This window comes from Phoca vitulina, unplaced genomic scaffold (genome assembly GCF_004348235.1).
Source record: "Phoca vitulina isolate PV1807 unplaced genomic scaffold, GSC_HSeal_1.0 scaffold32, whole genome shotgun sequence".
NCBI lineage: Eukaryota > Metazoa > Chordata > Mammalia > Carnivora > Phocidae > Phoca > Phoca vitulina.
This window is the reverse complement of record NW_022589735.1, coordinates 15678106-15696841: the sequence shown is the minus strand read 5'-3', so window position 1 is coordinate 15696841 and position 18736 is coordinate 15678106. Positions and strand designations below refer to the sequence as shown.

At 41.2% G+C, this 18736-nt stretch overlaps 1 protein-coding gene across 2 annotated transcripts in view; it reads left to right on the top strand.

Annotated features, from left to right (window-relative positions):
- Positions 1-18736, top strand: part of SNX24 (sorting nexin 24) — a 154760-nt gene that overhangs the window by 33796 nt on the left and 102228 nt on the right. The window lies entirely within an intron of this gene.

Here is an 18736-nt window from a genome sequence, read left to right as displayed (position 1 = left end):
CCCACTGAGCAGGGAGCCCGATGTGGGGCTCGATCTCAGGACCCTGGGATCATGACCCAAGCCGAAGGCAGACACTTAACGACTTAGCCACCCAGGCGTCTCCAGATTCATCAGTTTTTAACATTCTGCTGCTTTTGCTTTTTCCTTCTTCTCTCTGCCCTCTGTCATATATATATGTAATTTATTTTCTGAGCCATCTGAGGGTAGGTTGTGTACATTATATCTCTTTAACCCTCATTATTTTGGTTAGTTTGTAAGACAAGAGTCTTCTCTTCGCTACAGTAAAATTGTCAAAACAGGAAATTTAATATTTTGTGGTTTATATCCCAGATTCATCAGTTGTCCCAAATAATGTTCTTTATGGCATTTTTTTCCCTCCAGGTATAAGATCCAGGTGCACATTGTATGTAGTTTGTTAGGTCGTTTAGTCCCCTTTAATCTGAGCTGTCATTCTTTCTTTGTCTTACAATGACATTATGATTTTTGTAAAAGACAGGGCAGTTTTTTCAGACTGTCCTTCAATGTGGCTTTTTCCTATGGCTCCTGATGTATAGATTCAGGTCATGGGTTTGGGGCTGGAAAGCTCCATCAGGGTTACTGTGTCCTTCCTAGGGGATCTCATCCAGAGGCACATGGTGTCTGTTTGCCTTTAATTGGTGATGCTAATTTTGACCCCTTGGTTAGATTTTGGTGGTTTTCATTGTTGTGTAGTTACTATTTTTTCCTTTTGTAATTGGTAAGTTACATTTGGAGAGACACTGTAAGATGATGTAAATACTCTCTTCCTCATTAAATGTTTCCTCCCTGATTCAACATCCATTGACGATTCTTGCTAAATTTTTACTGTGATGCTGGCCAAGTGGAGATTTTTGAACTCCATCATGCCTTCTCTGTTAAGGAAGTTTCATTTCACAGAGGTTTGTTTTTTTGTTTTTTTGGGTTTTTTTCCAGAGAGGATTTTAAAAGCCTGAGTTTACAGCCCTGTCTTGACCATTGAGCCCCCAATGTGATCCTTTCTTTGACTATAATTGCTTATTTTTAAGGAAATGAGGCTTAGATAAGCAGTGAGTTTAATCCTATTCCTTTTTGTACGTATTCAAAAACATTATTGGTTAAAACCTTTATCCCTTCAATAACTTTCTGTAAAAATTAGAAAATAAAACTTAAATAATACAGAAGTTTGTGAAATAAAAACTAAAAGCCTCTTTTCTTCCCTTTCTCTTACTTCTTGGGGGTAATAGTTTGGTATATGCCCTTCCAGATAAAAGTGTAGTCGTGACATAATTACTATCCTGCAAATTGTTGTTGTTGTTTCTAATTTTTAAAAAAATTTATTTATTTATTCGAGAGAGAGTATGAGTGAGAGAGTGTGAGAGCACAAGCCAGGGGGGAGCTGCAGAGGGACAGGGAGAAGCAGACTCCCCACTGAGCAGGGAGCCCAACAGGGGCTGGATCCCAGGACCCTGAGAGCATGACCTGAGCTGAAGGCAGTCGCTTAATCAACTGAGCCACCCAGGCGCCCCCGCAAATCGTTTTTTTAAATGGAGAATTCATTTATCACATATTTTGACTTTAGGGAACTTTGCCCAATAACTTTTTACCTAAAGATATATTTTTTCTGGTTAAAATTGTTCTAGAGTGTTGACTTTAAAAGCTTATTTTATTTATTCTAATATTAACATTTTTTTAAAAAATACTGATTGGTAGGTAACTTCAAAAACTCTCTAAGACAGGGTGCCTGGGTGGCTCAGTCAGTTAAGTGGCTGCCTTTCGTTCAGGTCATGATCTCAGCGTCCTAGGATCCAGCCCTGAGTTGAGCTCCCTGCTCAGTCAGGGAGCTTGCTTCTCCCTCTGCTGCTCCCCCTGCTTGTGCTATTTCCCTCTCTTTTCTCTCAAGTAAAAAAAAAAAAAAAAATCTTAAAAAAAATCTTATTTTTTTCCTAAAGATTTTATTTATTTATTTGACAGAAAGAGACACAGTGAGAGAGGGAACACAAGCAGGGGGAGTGGGAGGAGAAGCAGGCTTCCCGCCGAGCAGGGAGCCTGATGTGGGGCTGGATCCCAGGACCCTGGGATCATTACCTGAGCAGAAGGCAGACGCTTAACGACTGAGCCACCCAGGCGCCCCTTAAAAAAAAAATCTTAAAAAAAACAAAACAACTGTCTAAGGCAAAACATTAAATAAAAAAAAGCCAAGTTACCAAATGCTATGTACCGTGTGAGACTAGTTGTGGGGAAAATTACTGAATCAGCTTTATTTCTGGAAGTGCACACACACCAAGTTGACAGTCTTGGTTGCCTCCAGGGAACGTACTATTTTAGGGGAGGGAAAATGCATTTTAACTTAGTTTTGTTTGCAGTTTTTAGTGATAATTTATCCATATTAAAAAAAATACAGGGGCACGTGGGTGGCTCAGTTGATTGAGCATCTGACTCGGTTTCAGCTCAGGTCATGACCTCAGGGTGGTGAAATCGAGCCCCACATTGGGCTCCATGCTCAGCGCAGAGTCTGCTTGAGATTCTCTCCTTCTCCGTCTGCCCCTGCCCCTCGTTCGTGCACGCCCACTCTCTCTCTCTCTTACTCTCTCTAAAATAAATAAATCCTTAAAAAAATACAGTCCATTTTTTGAAACTGTAAGTTTTGCGTTAACTATCTGAAATTTTCAACTGTCTCCTCCCACCCTTATTGGTATTCCAGCAATAATGTGTCTCCCAAAAAAATACCTCTCATTATTCTGGACGAGTATTACTCTGTCTTCAGTTTTATCACGTTACATTGGCTCTGAATCATCTATGTATAAACTGATTTTTTTTTTTTTCCAAACCCTTGTCGTTTCGTTCAGCAATGTTATTCTCTGAGTAGCCTTTTTGGGTCAGCCAGGAAAATTGTTTCTGTGCAGAAGTGTGTTTTGAGTGTTACATATTGACTTCAGAGCAAACATGTAAGAACAAAGTATGTGTGCAAGTTGGAGACTGTCTAGTGACCAAAACTGCACTTTTGTCAGTGAAATAGGAATGTTAAGTGTAGGAACAGGAGTGTGTTGTGAGTTCAGAAGTGTAAGTCTGTGTATCACAGTTAGGTAGTTCTTACAGCAGACTTCTTTTTGTTTTTCCCCCAGTGATTAATTTTGAAAAAATTTAGATCTACAGGAATATTGAAAGCCGAATACAAGGGGTACGTATATTCACTCAGATTCACCACTTGTCACATTTTGTCACTTCTGCTTTATATTTTCTCTGTGCCTCCGTCTTTGTCTCTTTTTCCACACACACTCTTTATTTTTCTTGAATGAACCCTTTGAGAGTACTTTCACCCCTAAATTACAACATTTCACTCCTTTGACTTATTGGTTAACCAGAGTAGTGATCATTGCCTGAATTCAAGCTACTATGTTAATAGTTGCAAAATGATGGTTTTCTAATTTTATCATTTTTTCCACATCTTTTATTTGGCATTCTTTTGTCAGGAGGAGCATCTTCCCTTTCTGCTTCCTCCTTTGTATCTCAAAAAAAAAGACTCATGGCTTTTTTTTTTTTTTTTCTAATTAGAAGTGTTTTCTGGTATTGTCATTCTTTTTAATGCTCAAATTGTTGCACATTTGTCCCATGGACTCTCCTTCAGTTTGACTCTTGTGTCCTTTTGACATGACCCCGTTTGTCTTTGATCAACATTTCTTTCTGTCCAATGAGATATGCAGGTTCACTACCTACTTTCCCAACTCTGGACTTTTCCAAGGACCCTGCTTCCTTTTAGTGGGGAATGGTATTTAGAAACCAAGATCTGGATGCTAAGTGTGCTGTGGTTTATCGTTGCTGCTAGATCCTTCCAGTAGATAGAACTGGGAAATAGATATATCAAAGTGTGAGCATATACACGTTTTAAATTAGGACTGCATTTTATGTATGTTTCTTCTTCATATGTAAAAGTTTTGGCTTCTGGGCACCTGGGTGGCTCAGTCAGTTAAGCGTCTGCCTTCATCTCAGGTCATGATCCCAGGGTCCTGGGGTCGAGTCCCACATTGGGCTCCCTGCTCGGTGGGAAGCCTGCTTCTCCCTCTCCCACTCCCCCCGCTTGTGTTCCCTCTCTCGCTGTGTCTCTCTCTGTCAAATAAATAAATAAAATCTTAAAAAAAAAAAAAAAAAGTTTTGGCTTCTTAAGACCAACATTTTTCTAACAGTAAACTTAATAAAATGTAAAATTTTTATGCAAGTCTTTCTGTCTTAGAATATTTCCCATTGTGTTTGTGTAGGTACTATTTTTATTAGGTATTTATTATACCTCCTGTGTTTCTCTTTTGTGCATGCTCACACACTTATCCCTAAATATCTCCATCTCTTGTTATATCTCCATTCCTTATTTTCCCTTCCATAACAGCTAGTATCATACTATGTATAATCTTTCTTCCATGATTATTTTTTTAGTCAATATATCCTAGAAAATGCTCCATCTGAGTTTGTAAGAAACCTTATTTATAATGGCTGCACAGTACTTCATTGTGTGGGTGTACCATATTTGATCCAGCCAGTCTCCAGTGATTGCGGATTTGGGTTGTGTTCAGTGTTTTGCTCTTACAGAAAATGCTTGCACAAGCAAATGTTTTATGAGCAACTTCTGTGGACAAGGCATTGTCTTAGTACTGCTTGGTGACATTAGTGAAGAATAAGGTGCATTTTCTGCCCTGGAAGTGCTTACAGTCTTAGTGGAGGGAAGTTGTCTTAAGTGGGCTAGGAGAGGAGTGGGCCATATTTAATAGTTTAATATAATTTAAATGTTCTCAGTAATTTGGAGTCTCTGCACATGCTCATAGAAGCAGGATGAAACATACATGGAAGTACATCTTAGGCTGGAATCTGGCTTCCAAGTAAAAATAAAAAGAAGCCTTTTTTAAGTAGGCTCCATGCCCAGCATGGAGCCCAACATGGGGCTTGAACTCATGACCCTGAGATCAAGACCTGAGCTGAGATCAAGAGATGAATGCTTAACCGACTGAGCCACCCAGGTGCTCCTTATAAAGAAACCTTTTAAGTTAGGGTAAATAGTCTTCAATAAATCCATGTTTAATAAGCTTATTAAGCTCCAAATGCTAGGTTTCATTAAGTCATTTCATTTTAATAGCACTTGCTAAAGGTAAATAGTGTTAGGGAACCTTTTCTCTTACTGGTATTATCCAGCTAAAATACTGTTTTATCGATTTTGTCTTTTTTTTTTTACTTTATATCTAACTTTCACTTCTTCACAGTAAAAACAAATATGGTTCCACAACCCATTCATGGTTCTGGGGCACCTAGTTACCCTGGTTTTCAGATGGTTTGTTTGATTTTGTTTTAGAGTCCCCGCGTTTAATGCGTACTCCATCAGAATTCCTTTTTCGTTCCATGCATTTATTGCTTGGTATTTCAGAATATTTAATGTAGGTGTAGAAACCTGTAATGAATATGTTGGCATTGTTACATTCATTGCAAATTATGTGTAGTGTGTTATCCATATATGATGATTACCATTTTGATTTTTGGCTTGTGGTTATCCCTGAACTATACATCTGGGTTCAGGAACTTAGAAATTGAGCACACAGACCCGCGTGGACTTGATGACAGTTTTCTAGCTGACTTGAGCAGTATTTGGCCTCTCTCTTTTTGAGTTCCCCTGCCTCATTGTGTAGGTTTGGAACTGCCCATTGACTATTCCCACCTTGACATTCATTCTGCAGTGGTCAGCCCCCCAAAACCTATAGGTAGTCATTTTCAGAGGAAGTTTCTGATAAATACGTACTATATCTGAAGGACAGTTTTGTAAATTTTTAAAATTTGTTTCAAGGATAGCTTACATTTTATTCTAATTAAGCCCCCAAATCATTCCACAAACTTTCCAAACCCCACATTATTAAAAAGCTAAGAGTTTATGCAGTTTTTAATAATTGTGCAGAAATGGTCATCTTTTGTTTCATCACATATTAATATGTTTTCCCTTTACTGCTTTCTCATAATTCTTTTCATAATAGTGTCTTGCCTTTTTGGTACTTAAGTTTTTAAATGGTTTGTGTAATTATAAGTCTAGCATGCTACCTTGCTTTCTAATACATCTCATTTCAAAACATTGCAAACCCTACTGATTGGTTTTCAGCTTTTAGAATCACTGTATGGATGAAAGAAAACTTGGTGGTGATGTCAAAATATAAATGTTAAGAATTTTTGAGAATATGAAAAAGTAGCTGTGGATGACAGAAAGAGGTAAGGAGAAGTTCAGGGAAAAGTTTGATAGTACTAATGAGTACTGACAGAGTTATTTAAAGTTGCAAAAGTAACCATCAGAACAACTAAAAATAAAATAACTCTCAGATACTGGGGAGGAATAAGCAAAGTGGGGAGTAATGTAATGTACTAAATCCTCATCTTTCATATAGAGGTCATTAGATACTTTTTAAGGTTGACAAATCAAAAAGTAGAAGAATATGCATATTGGTCCACCTCCAGAGGTAACTACCAGAAGACCTAAAAGTAGAAACATTTAAAAGTTGCCTCTTGGCTGAAGCAGGGAGCTGTTGCTTTTCCTTACAGTGAATGGTCTACACGTTTGGTGTGTTACTATGTATACCAATTACTTTACTTAAAATTAAAAAAAAATAGGTGTTTGTAATAGAAAGGCTCTAAGAAATCTACAGAGGAGAAAATAACCTAGAGGATAGGTTTAGCTACTAACTTAATCGTGATTAACTTACTCCATTTTCACTAATGTTAAGTAAAACATGTTTTCATTTTAACATGATGTCATCTCTAACTAATGGAATATTTTGCACGCAGGCTTATAGGCCAAGTAATGTGCTGGTGGAGAGTTCATTGCCATTGAGATTTAGGAGTCAGCACTGCTGAGGTAGTTCTCAAGCGTCTCATATCCAACACCTTGGGCCAAGGGGGCAGGCACCTTTGGGTCCTGGTGATGTGACACAAAGCCTCACCTACGCTCTGTGGGCTTAAATGCCCTCAGCGGGGGATCACCTGTCACTCTGGTAGAGGAGACTTCTGCAGAGTGCGTCTCATGAGCACCCCGGACCCTCCCTTTCCAGGTGAGTGTGCTGTCTTCATCCTTGCCACCCTCCCCGTGCCTCTCCAGCCGGCCAAGGAAAATCTCCCCTTCTTATTTCAACTGAGGTGGGGCTGTTTTCAAAATAAATTTCCCTGAGAAACAAAGGGAAAGGCCAAATACACAAGCAAAACATGCAGCAGGATAGAAATGGGTGAGGTTATGAACCACAGTTCTTTGTTTTTAATCTTAGGATAATGAGGTTACAGATCTTTGTCCTTTCCCCTCTCCGTACCCATGACAGACATGGCTAATTGATCCCAGCACTCATTTCTGTTGACTCAGCCTCGGAAACCTTAGCAGTACTGTGGACCGATCCTAGTCAGTCAGATTTGGCATGTGGGATATGTATCCTGTCCTTAAGATTGTTACATTCTCTCAGCAAGTTGTGTGCAACTTATCATGCACAGATTCATGGTATTCTGTCTGGGTCCACTGGGTCTACTCTCATACCTTGGTGCCTCCAGGACAGCCACCAGTCCTTTCATCTTGGCCACCTCTTGTTCTGTCCCAAACCCTTCTCTTTCTGTTTTAAAGTTAGACCACCTATAGTTTACCAGATAATTGATGGGCAGTCTACTAACTTGTCCATATTTTTTCCACCTGCTTCATCTTGAGCTTATTTATTTCCTTATGACCAACAATTGCGCTTATATAGTCAGGAAAAAAAAAAAAGTCTTATAAGTCTGGTCTTGTTTCTGTGATAGACCACAGCTTATTTATAAAAGGACACAGTTTATTTATAATGGGTCCACCTTGTTTATATACAGCAGCTAATGCCTCCCAGCTACGATTTTCTTGGTTTACATGATTTTTAAAAATTATCACGTTATGTGATTGCTCTCAACCAAACATACTGACTTTAGTGAGGTCTGAGGTTTAACTCCAACCACCAAAAATAAATGCTTATGGCTTTTGGAAATTGTGGACTGAATGCTGAAGGAAAGCCTCCCAAGGCCTGTGTGTGTCCTTCTCATGGTGCAACCTGAAATTGAACACTGGAAATGTGGGCTTTCCTGTAGCTTATTTCCATCTTAGTTTGATACAGTGTTTCAGAATAGTGTACCTAAGTCAGTGTCATTTAACAGGAGACCGGTGAACAGACATATCTCAGGAGCCTCTGCCTGTGTGTGGATTTTCAGATCTTGTCTGCCTTGCCTCATCAGTACGCCAGCAGGTGTCACTGTGTTCATTAAATGGAAATCAAAGATGTCATCAGTGCATTTCCAAAATTATGTATCATTACAGGTCTTTCAGAAAGTGAGAACACTAAGCAAGAATATTTTTCCCCCTTCCTATTTTTATGTTTAAAAATTGCCTTCTTAGGCTATTTTAAGAAAACATGACTGTGTTCTTTCTTTGCCCCATCCTGCTACCTTACTACCTTGCGTGAGCTCTTGCATACGTGTAAAAATACCTGTTTGGGATGAATTCATAAGACTCAGATGACAGTGTATAGCCATATTAACGGAAAGAGTGAATTGTTTTGCACATGTGTATGTCATTCGTAGAGCTTTATTGCTAGAAACTTTTTTGGCCGGGGAGGGGCAGGATTTCTCCCCTCCAAATATTTAGGTATAACCATATAAGTTTTCCTGGAAATAGCTGTAGTGATAAATCTTTGTACATGCAAGTACATCCATGTTTGACACCTGAAGATTTTCTTATCAAGTATTTTTAATACTCCGCAGATTTATTGGGGTTCTCTTCAGATTTCTAAATTTTTCCATAACAAAAAACTTGCCCCACGATGTCATATAATATTAATGGGACTTAATTGTTTAAGTGTTTGAGGCTCTCTCATTCTTCTGCTCATCCCTTCAAAAAAGGGAAAGTATTTGACTGTGTTTTCTGTTGTTTTTGGGGGAAAAAAAGAAAGGTGCTCATTATTCATTTACAAGTCTTTGATGTTAAGATCAGCAGTATCATAGAATGCATTCTTCATTTCAGTCCTACAAATCGAGACTGTACAAATGTTCTGGAAAGCTCTGCATGTGTGTGCACGTGTGTATGTGGGGGTGCATGGGTGTGTGTACATATGCGTGTGCATGTATTGTGGTCTCTTGTCAGAAATACTTCAGTGTGATTTTTGCATTCTGAGGGAAGTTGGTGTTATTTTCATGCAGTGCCTTAGAGAAGATTCATGGTACTCAGTGTACCTCCGTGACACTTGAGGGCCTAGGTATGCTCCTGTAGTGTTAGTCTTAAATTATCTTCAGCCTGATTTTCCCCCATGTACATAATACACATGGAGGTGTGTTCTGTCTGAAGGCAAGGAGGAAACTGCTAAACATAATACATATGCATTTAAAACACAGTGGGGCTTATTCAAAATTCCTTTCCATTTAGAATCTTCTAAATTAATAATTGAGGGGTGCCTGGGTGGCTCAGTCGTTAAGCGTCTGCCTTCGGCTCAGGTCATGATCCCAGGGTCCTGGGATTGAGCCCCACATCAGGCTCCCTGCTCAGCGGGAAGCCTGCTTCTCCCTCTTCCACTCCGCCTGCTTGTGTTCCCTCTCTTGCTGTGTCTCTCTCTGTCAAATAAATAAATAAAATCTTTAAAAAAAAAAAAATGAAATAAATAAATTAATAATTGAAGTCCGAGTGCCTGCAGGCCATGTGGTGCTGGGCAGGGAGCTGCGTGCAGGGGGCCAGGGGAGTGGGGCTCAGGCCGGTCCACCAGTGCTCCCCTCTGTCTGTTGATGGGCAGAAAAGGGGAACAAGTGTTGTGAAGGTTAAATGTGGGTTGACGCTGAATCAAGGAAACATCGTTTCTTAAAAGACAAAGTGAAATCAAATCAAAATTAAATATGGAAAAATATAAACATCTGTTAAATCTTGATAATGGGTAAGTGGATCTCTCTGTATACTGTTTTCTAGCCAGTGACCAGTCTAATCGGTCTGGCTGGGGACGTGGACATTGATCTTTTCAAACCATTCTGTAGGTAACCAGTGTGCAGCCAGGAGGGGGGACGGTTGGTGTCCAGAGCTTGTTATTATTAAGCAGTTTGGCCAGACGTGGTTGGTGGGGCAGTTCCCAAATCAGAGTCCACGAATTCGAGTCATAGAACCTGTGTTTCGCATCCTTTGGTGGATAGTACATATTCTTTGTTGGCGAGAGGCTTACGGTGTATATGCATTGGTGGTGGGAGGCTGGCCTGGCTGTTTTTGAAAGCTGCTTTCTCTGGATGCTGTTGCCCTTGACTTGAAAGGTTTGCTCTTTGCCATCTGCCCTGGAATAGCTTTCGCCCCCTGCTGCCAGCCCACACCCCAACAGCTCTGCCCCACCTGAAGGAGCACAGTCTTCTCTGCCCTTGTACTGCTGGTGTTCACCGCCCACCTGCTTGGGAGTCCCGTGACTCTGGAGCTAGAGGAGGAAATCCCTTGCTGTTGGTAGGATTCTGGCAACAGAGGTTCTAAGCAGACGGTGGGCACTGGCTGTAGTAACAGTAGCTTGAGGGAACTTACTGTTGTTGCTGTCATAAAGTGAATGGAAATTTACCATTTGCACCAGAAGAAAAAAGTTGTTAACATATAGTCTGTCAGGAATGCTTCTGTTGAATAGTACAAAGTTCCTTCAACACTCACTCGAGCATTGACTCTGCTAGGCACTTCCTACAATGATGAAGGAATTCAGTGCGATCTCAGTTTTTAAGGACAGCATACGCATTTAGGGTAGTTCTCATGGTAGCAGTAGGGGTTCCTTACAACCAATGGTTAACTTACAGGTAGAAAAACCATTGGCCTTAGTAGAAGCAATTTTTTAAATGTGTAATATAAGAACTTGTTTAAAAAATTAAGAGCATGGGGTGCCTGGGTGGCTCAGTCGATAAAGCGTCTGACTTGGTTTGGGCTCAGATCATGATCTCAGGGTCGTGAGATTGAGCCCCACATTGGGGTCCGTGCTCAGCGGGGAGTCTGCTTGAGATTCTCTCTCCCTCTGCCCCTACTCTCTCTCACATGCACTCTCCCTCTTCCGGGAAATAAAGAAATAAATCTTTAAAAAAATTAAGAGCAGGGAACACAGAAATATATACCTTCGAAAATATGTTCAGATTTCAGTTCTGTATGGCCATATGGAAACGGGTGTTGTGTGGTATTAGAAAGTGTAACTGAAGAAAGGTAAAATCTTATCTGTCAAAGACCTGAGAGCCATGCTTTTATTCCTTTACTAATAAAAGTATTACTCCTTTATTTTTTTTAAAAGGTTTTATTTATTTATTTGTCAGAGAGAGAGCAAGAGAGAGAGTGCACATGTGGGGGGTGCAGCAGGCAGAGGGAGAAGCAGGCTCCCCACGGAGCAGGGAGCCAGACATGGGATTCGATCCCAGGACCCCAGGATCATGACCTGAGCCGAAGGCAGATGCTTAACCAACAGGTATCCCGTATTGCTACTTTATTAGGGGGGAAATGATCTAGATATTTTAAAAAGACAAAATACTGCTAGTATGTACTATGAGGGATTATTCCATGCTACCTAAGTTTTGGATTGCTTGAAATTGAGCTTTCCTTTTCATTTAGCAAGTATCTCTTAGGTTTTCACTGTATGCCTTGTACTGTGGGTGACACTAAGGAGGGTGTCGAAGATACATAAAATGCAGTTTCTTTACTGCAAAAAAAAAAATGTTCTTTTGCCTTCTGTATCTGAGTCTAGTCGCCATCGTCTGCTCAGGGGTGCAACATAAAACATAAGGATAATCATTGTCTCTCCCTCATTTGGGCATTCAGCTGTTTACCAGAAATGTCTATGACCTCTGGCCTCTGCTTCAGTCTCCTCCGCTTTCCCTGTGCACTCCCAGGGAGTGTCACCTCGCTCTTCTGTAGGGGGCTCTCCTTTGCTTGGTCCCTGCACTTAATGGTAAAATTTGAATATGCCTTTCTGAATATTTCTGCTGCCTCCTGGCCGTCTCCAGTCCAAAGGTCAGACTTGTAGGTACAGTGAAGAAAAGCCCCTTCCCAGTCTTGTCCCACTCTGCCTCTTTCACCTCCTCTGGACCAGTCTCCCTCCCTCCGTTCCCTCCCCCAAGACTCACCAAGATTCAGCTCATACCAGCTTGTTCATGTTGCACAGATGGATCATGTCAATTCTGGCTCTCCATCTTTGTACTTGTTCCCTAGTCCTGGACTGTCCCTCAACCTCTCCATTTATAGGGCGCATGTGAGCCCTGTATATGGAGAACCCATTGCCCAGCTCAGAGACTTGCTCCTCTGAATCTCCTGCCTCCCTCCCCCAGATGGAGTTGGTTGCACTTGCCTCTGTGCTTTTCATGTACCCTGCCTATGTCTCTTTTATAGCAACTCTTGCACTGTTGTAACAATCACTGAGCAAGCCTGTCTGCCACTGGTCTGGGAAGCTGTGACCTGCAGTTTGTGCTCTATGCATCCAGTGATCTCCAGTGTACTGGGCACCTACACAGTTCATCACTGTGGGATAAAACAGGGGCCGCATTGAATGGAATTTTAAAACCTGGAAGGGTTTTGGCCATGTGTTTAATGTTGAATTTTATTTCTTAATGATCCTTAAATTTTGGTGCACCATAGTATGTCTGACCCATGCTCCTATAATTTAAAACAAAATTTTTCTGTGAATCTGTTTGAGAAGAGAATGTTTCTAAATTTTTATACTTTAGATAACCTTCTACTTTCTACATTTGTGGTGTCATTCCTTTTGGTGGACTCTTGTTTGTAATTAAAATACTCCATTTTCCCTGCAGGTATGTTCTGGTTCTCTTCCTTTCCTAGGTATACAGTACTTTCCAGTAACTACATTAAAAGATGTATAAATATAATGTATATTAAAATTAAAAACAAAAATTTATGAATATTATATCTAGTTGGTCCTAGAGTTAAATGGTGTAGTAGGGACAGGAAAGACTATGTTTGTTTTTTGCATCCTTTGTAAATTCTTGAGTTATGTGGGTTAAGTCTAACATAGTTTTTTTTAAGTTTAAGTAAGTTTTGTTTCCAGTGTGGGGCTTGAACTCACCACTCTCAGATCAAGAGTCACATGCTCTACTGGTGGAGCTAGTCGGGTGCCCCAAGTATAACATAGTTTTGGAAAACTAGAGCAAGAAAAGCTTGAGGATGATAGGTTGTTGAAATTACACAGTCACCAAATGGCATGCCCAATCTTTAAAACATATGTGTCTATTTCTTAATCATTTAAGGTTATGACATGTTTTTAAAGGTTTATTTATTTGAGAGAGAGAGAGTGCATGCATGAGTGGGGGGAGGGACAGATGGAGAGAAACTGAAACAGACTGTGTACTGAGCAAAGAGCCGACTGAGGGCTCAATCCTATGACGCTGAGATCATGACCTGAGCCAAAATCAAGTCAGATGCTTAACTGACTGAGACGCCCAGGTGCTCCTTTATTTATTTGAGAGAGAGAGAGGGAGCAGGGGGAGGGGCAGAAGGAGAGAATCTCATGTAGACTCCCTGCTGAGCACAGAGCCCCACATAGGGTTCCATCCCACGACCTGAGATCATGACCTGAGCGGAAACCAAGAGTCAAATGCTCAACCGACTAAGCCACCCAGGCGCCCCAGGTTATGAAATGTTTACATGCCTTTTCATAAATCTAAAATTATATGCTTCTTGGTTTGAAAAAATGATCTTAAAGTTATACTTTTGTCTCTATTTTATAGACTCTTAAATTATTAGTGATTTACATAGTCATCAGATAATCCAGCTTCATGTGTTTAATCCAATCCAACATGCTGTTTAAAATGAACTCCATGGGGTGCCTGGCTGGCTCCGTGGGAAGAGCATGCAACTCTTGCCCTCGGGGTCGTGAGTTCGAGCCCCACATTGGGCATAGAGCTTACTTTAAAAATAAAATAAAATAAAATGAACTCTGTGACCAAGGGAACATAATTAAGAATGCTAAATGTTTTTTCGTCGATAATAAATCAGATTAGTTTTTCGTTTGACTTTGATTTAAACTGCGTGGAGTTTAATTGGAAAAAATGCCTCTGCTTTTGCCGTGGGTGCATGTTGAAGACATCCCGGTGCTCCAGGCATGTTCCGAGTGGCCGTCGGCATCTGCACCCGCCCTCCCCAGCCCTAGCTGTCACACAGTCAGCTCCTAGCGGGCTGGGGAAGGTGTTAGCTCCCAGGAGGCATTTTAAGTAAGTGTGGAAGAACAGAGATGTTTCAGTTCAGTAAAGTTCTTCCAAGTCCTGAATGTCCTCTGTGGAAGTATATGCTACAACACATCGTGTATTTATAGCCCCATTCCGGCCATGTAGATGTAAAACAGGATTGCTGTAGGCGTGTCTGGTTTCAGGGTTGGTTTTTTGTTTTGTTTTGTTTTGTTTTTTAAATAGGCAAGGATCCTGATTTCATCTTGAGGTCATCTGCAAGGAGTGGAAAGTGGAGGGAGGTGGGGGACTGGTAGGTCGATGTGCCAGAGGGTTAGTTCCTGACATTTGGGTTCATTCTGCCAGTGCCCATGAGAAGCCCATGATTCTAGATCTTCACTCTGTCGGTTAGGGCTTGCCCTGAATCAGCTACTCATTTAGGAGGTTTGGTAAATACAAAAATCTTTATAATAATAATAATCTTTATAATAGAACATCACAGCTTGGCCCTGGAAACACCTGCTTGGAGATCTGCCCAGATTTTCTGAGCACAAGTTTAATCTTCTCACTTTCCAACTCAGACGTTACTCCTGTCTGTACGATTATGTGTGTAATTATGGTTTTCAGGTTCCGGAACATTCCTTCAGATGTCAAGTTTCAGTGAATTTCACCTGATCATTCTTTTTTCCTTGTTAAACTCAGACCTGTCATCTGGTCCACTGAGTTGGGGATGTCTCAGGATTAATCATTCAGCCACAATTAAGTACCTACTACGTGGCAGGGCCTCATTTATGCACTGGAGACAGAATTGGAGTAACGGTTAAGCGTCAGGTAGAGGACATGTGCATAAAGTCAAGTGCATATAAGGCAGTGAACCCCAAAGACAGCATGTATTTACGAAGAACTCTAAGACCACCGAACGTGCATGGGGTGGAGTTCTTCTCCATGGTTGGGGTGACCACATAACTTACCATCTAAACTGATGTACTTTTGGAAGTAAAAGGTGGCAGCCTTGATCATTGTGCTGGGATAGTAGTGGTAAGTCTGGGGGGCAGTTGTGGTACATGGTCTCTCTCCCCACTTATCACCCCATGCCTGGCTTGCCCTTCCTTCCACCACGCTTGCTGTGTCTATAGTCTGTCGTCATCCACCTTACACGATTATATTCCCCAGTTGTTTTGTACTTTATTAATTGTGAGTACAGCAAGGCGGATTTTTGAGTCAGTTTTTTGTTTCCATTCAGGCATAGGGTACAATGTGTGTGAAGCGAAAGTGTTTGGAAAATAACACGTGGTCTGTGGTTCAGAAGCTCTGAGTTTACATATGCCCTAAAGCATACGCTTTGATCTGGGTGATTGAGAAGGAAGATTTTCTTCTTGTGATCTCACAGTACAAAAAAAATGCAGCTGAGGCTTTTTATATGGTGTGATTTGTGAAATGGCAAAACTTAGACTATTTCTTGAAAAATCTAACGTGTTTGAAATAAACACACTTAATACTTTCCTGCTTTTCTGTTGACTGTTTTTCATGATGGAAGCTGGTACTTTAAGTAAAAAGTCAGCTACGCCGAAAAGTCCCTTGTTCAGACCCCCGTAACCTCCCCACTGAGGCCTGGTTGGTGCCGGCATGGTGTTGGGCAGGCAGATTGGTTGGTGTGTGGTCATCGAGACAGCTCTGCTCTGTGTGTGCTGGGCGGACCCTGTGCTCGGCCCTGGGGTCCCCACAGGAGACGTGGCTTCTGTCTCCAGCCAGTCTCAGGTCTGAGGGGGAGGCCACCGCACAAAGCAGGTAACAGGAAGGAAGGAAGGAAGGAAGGACAGAAGGAAAAAGAAGGAAAGGAAGCAAGGAAGGGAGAGAGAGGAAGGAAGGAAGAAAAGAGAACTTGGTGACAACGGGAAGCTGATGCAGTGGGTCTGAAGACCCTCCTGTTGCTCAGACTCTATTTTTTTCTTGTTAGTCTATAGGATTTTCTTTCCTTTTCTCTCCACTTCTTTCTTTTCTTCCTGTGCCCTATGCCTTGAGTTTTTTCTGCTCTCTACCCTAAAAAAATTTTTTTTAACTAAAAGTCTCCGTAAGGAGATGGGAAGAAATAAACCATAGTGATTTAACATTTATTAACCACTTTCTTAGGGTCAGATAAGATGCGAGGTACTTTATATGCATGATCTCATTTACTTCTAAAAGCAATTATTTAAGGTTCGTATGCTCTCAATATTTCCTTTTATAGGTGAGAAGTGAGTGGGGCGGTCCGTGGAAGTTATACAACTTGGCGGGGGTCACACAGTAAGTGGGAGGGACAGGATTCGAACCTACAGCCAGCCCTGGGCACCTGCCCATTCTTTGTCCTATAGCTGCGTTCCCAGCATTTGGATACAGGCCGTTGGTGCTGCAGGCAATATGGGTGGTGCCTATGCTTTATTTATTTATTTTTTTTAAAGATTTTATTTATTTATTTGACAGAGAGACACAGCGAGAGAGGGAACACAAGCAGGGAGAGTGGGAGAGGGAGAAGCAGGCTTCCCGCGGAGCAGGGAGCCCGATGCGGGACTCGATCCCAGGACCCTGGGATCATGACCTGAGCCGAAGGCAGACGCTTAACAACTGAGCCACCCAGGCGCCCGGTGCCTATGCTTTAAATCATACTGATTTGTAAGTGAGAAAGTTATTCCTTCTCATGTAACTTTTAATCCTATACCATGTCCTCCAGTCCCCCTAAAAAACTCTCCAGAAGCTTTAACTTGGCTTTACTTTCAGCCAGTCTCTCTTTCTAAGGAAGAGAGCCGGCTTCAGCCTCAGAACGTTCAGCAAGAAACACACCTTAGAAAATGAGTATTTCTTTTCATACTCACCTTAAAGTTATCTTTAAATTTTACTGAACTAGAAAGGCTATTTAATGAAAAATATTAAGTCCAGAGAGGATGCAGATGTGGCCCGGTTGGGAGGAGTGTGGTGTCTGGGAATTCATAATCTAGGAGACCACTCCCACCTCAAAGGAGGAATTAAAAAGGAAAGATGAAGGCCAGACAACCCTCAGGTAAAGTTTTCAGATTTTTTTTTTTCCTCCTAGAAGTCCAGGAGGGCTGGTAATTTTGTCCCTTGTGGTGTTTTCCTTTTCTTATGTCTGTGGCAAAATATTAGGTAGTTTGGCTTAATAACCCCTATTCCAGACATTTAAACTTTACACTCCTCTGTCTTCATTGGCAATGGAAATAGCAGGTGGTTAAAACTGTTCTCTTTAAAACTGAAAGGAACAGTTTGTATGCAGAGGGCCTTAATCTGGTATTTTAGTTCTCAGAAATTCCTATATTCTCCCATTTATAAGTAAATTTTATTGTTTTTCAAGTTACCCATTTTTTTTCCCTCCTGACAGTGTAACAAGCATCAAAGAAATGCCCATTTAAACTTCTTTACCCAGTGGCGTAGAAGTTTTAAACTGAGCAGTTACGGCTCACTAAGTGGTAATTCCATTTTTCTTTTTGAAAGGACAGCACAATTAGATTTTAGGAAGATTGAGATTTCAGTGTCTCTAGGTGTATTCATCAGGACAGATTCACAAATAGTTTGCAAGTGTTCATGAACAAATCAGGTTAGTAATCCATTGATACCAGCACAAATAGATCGTCCTCATCACCACATAGACAAAACAGTCAGGAGATGGGGTTGGGGCCCTAAGTACTAGTGGCAGGATATAATGAAGTTGTATTCCATTAAGCTCTTGTGTACGGGGGGCAAAATGTCATCACCTGAATGTGGCCGCATTTCTGTGGTACAACCTCATCTGTTCCGTCAACTAGTTTTGCTCTGATCAATAAGCAGTTTTCTGTGGCCTTTCACTGCTGTCAGATGTCATTGAGTGATGTAAATGCACGTCAGAAACTAGAAACTTGACAGCTCACCCAGAGTGGGAAGGGAGGGAGAAGAGGGAAATTGCTGCGGGAGACGTGGTTGACAGCTGACATCTCGGGGTCACTGATTGGACGCCAGCAGCCGGCACTTTTCCCATGTAAACACGGAGGAAAACGATCCTGGGACGTGTAAAATACAGAACAGATGTTTTAAAATAATTGAGGGGGAAAATCATTATTGTAAACCGGAGCATAGTGCTTGTGTAGATTGTTTATATGAACTATACCAAAAATAATTAGTTGCTGTTAGTTTTTGACTAAGAACAATGAAGTCGAATGAAAATACGGTATTTCTATCCATTTTCTCCATTACCTACTGCCAAAACTATAATTAGGAAAGTTTGTGTCAGTCCAGAAAGAGATGTAGCCAAAAAGACATTTATTATAACAGTATCCATGCAATAGGATATTATGGAACAGTAGAAGGAGGGAAAGGACAGTGTATGTCCTCATGTGGAGAGACTGCCAAGGACCGTTGCTAAGTTAAAAAGCAAGAGATAGATGAATGTGTAATGTGGGCCTTTTGTGTAGAAGGGAAGCACGTAAGACTGATTCAGCTCACACATGCACATAGCCAGGCTGGAAGGACTGTTCGTGGTGGGCACCCAAAGGCAGAGCGACGCGTGTGATTTGATCAAAGAGTGATCTGGGTTTCAAGGGAGAGGTCACTG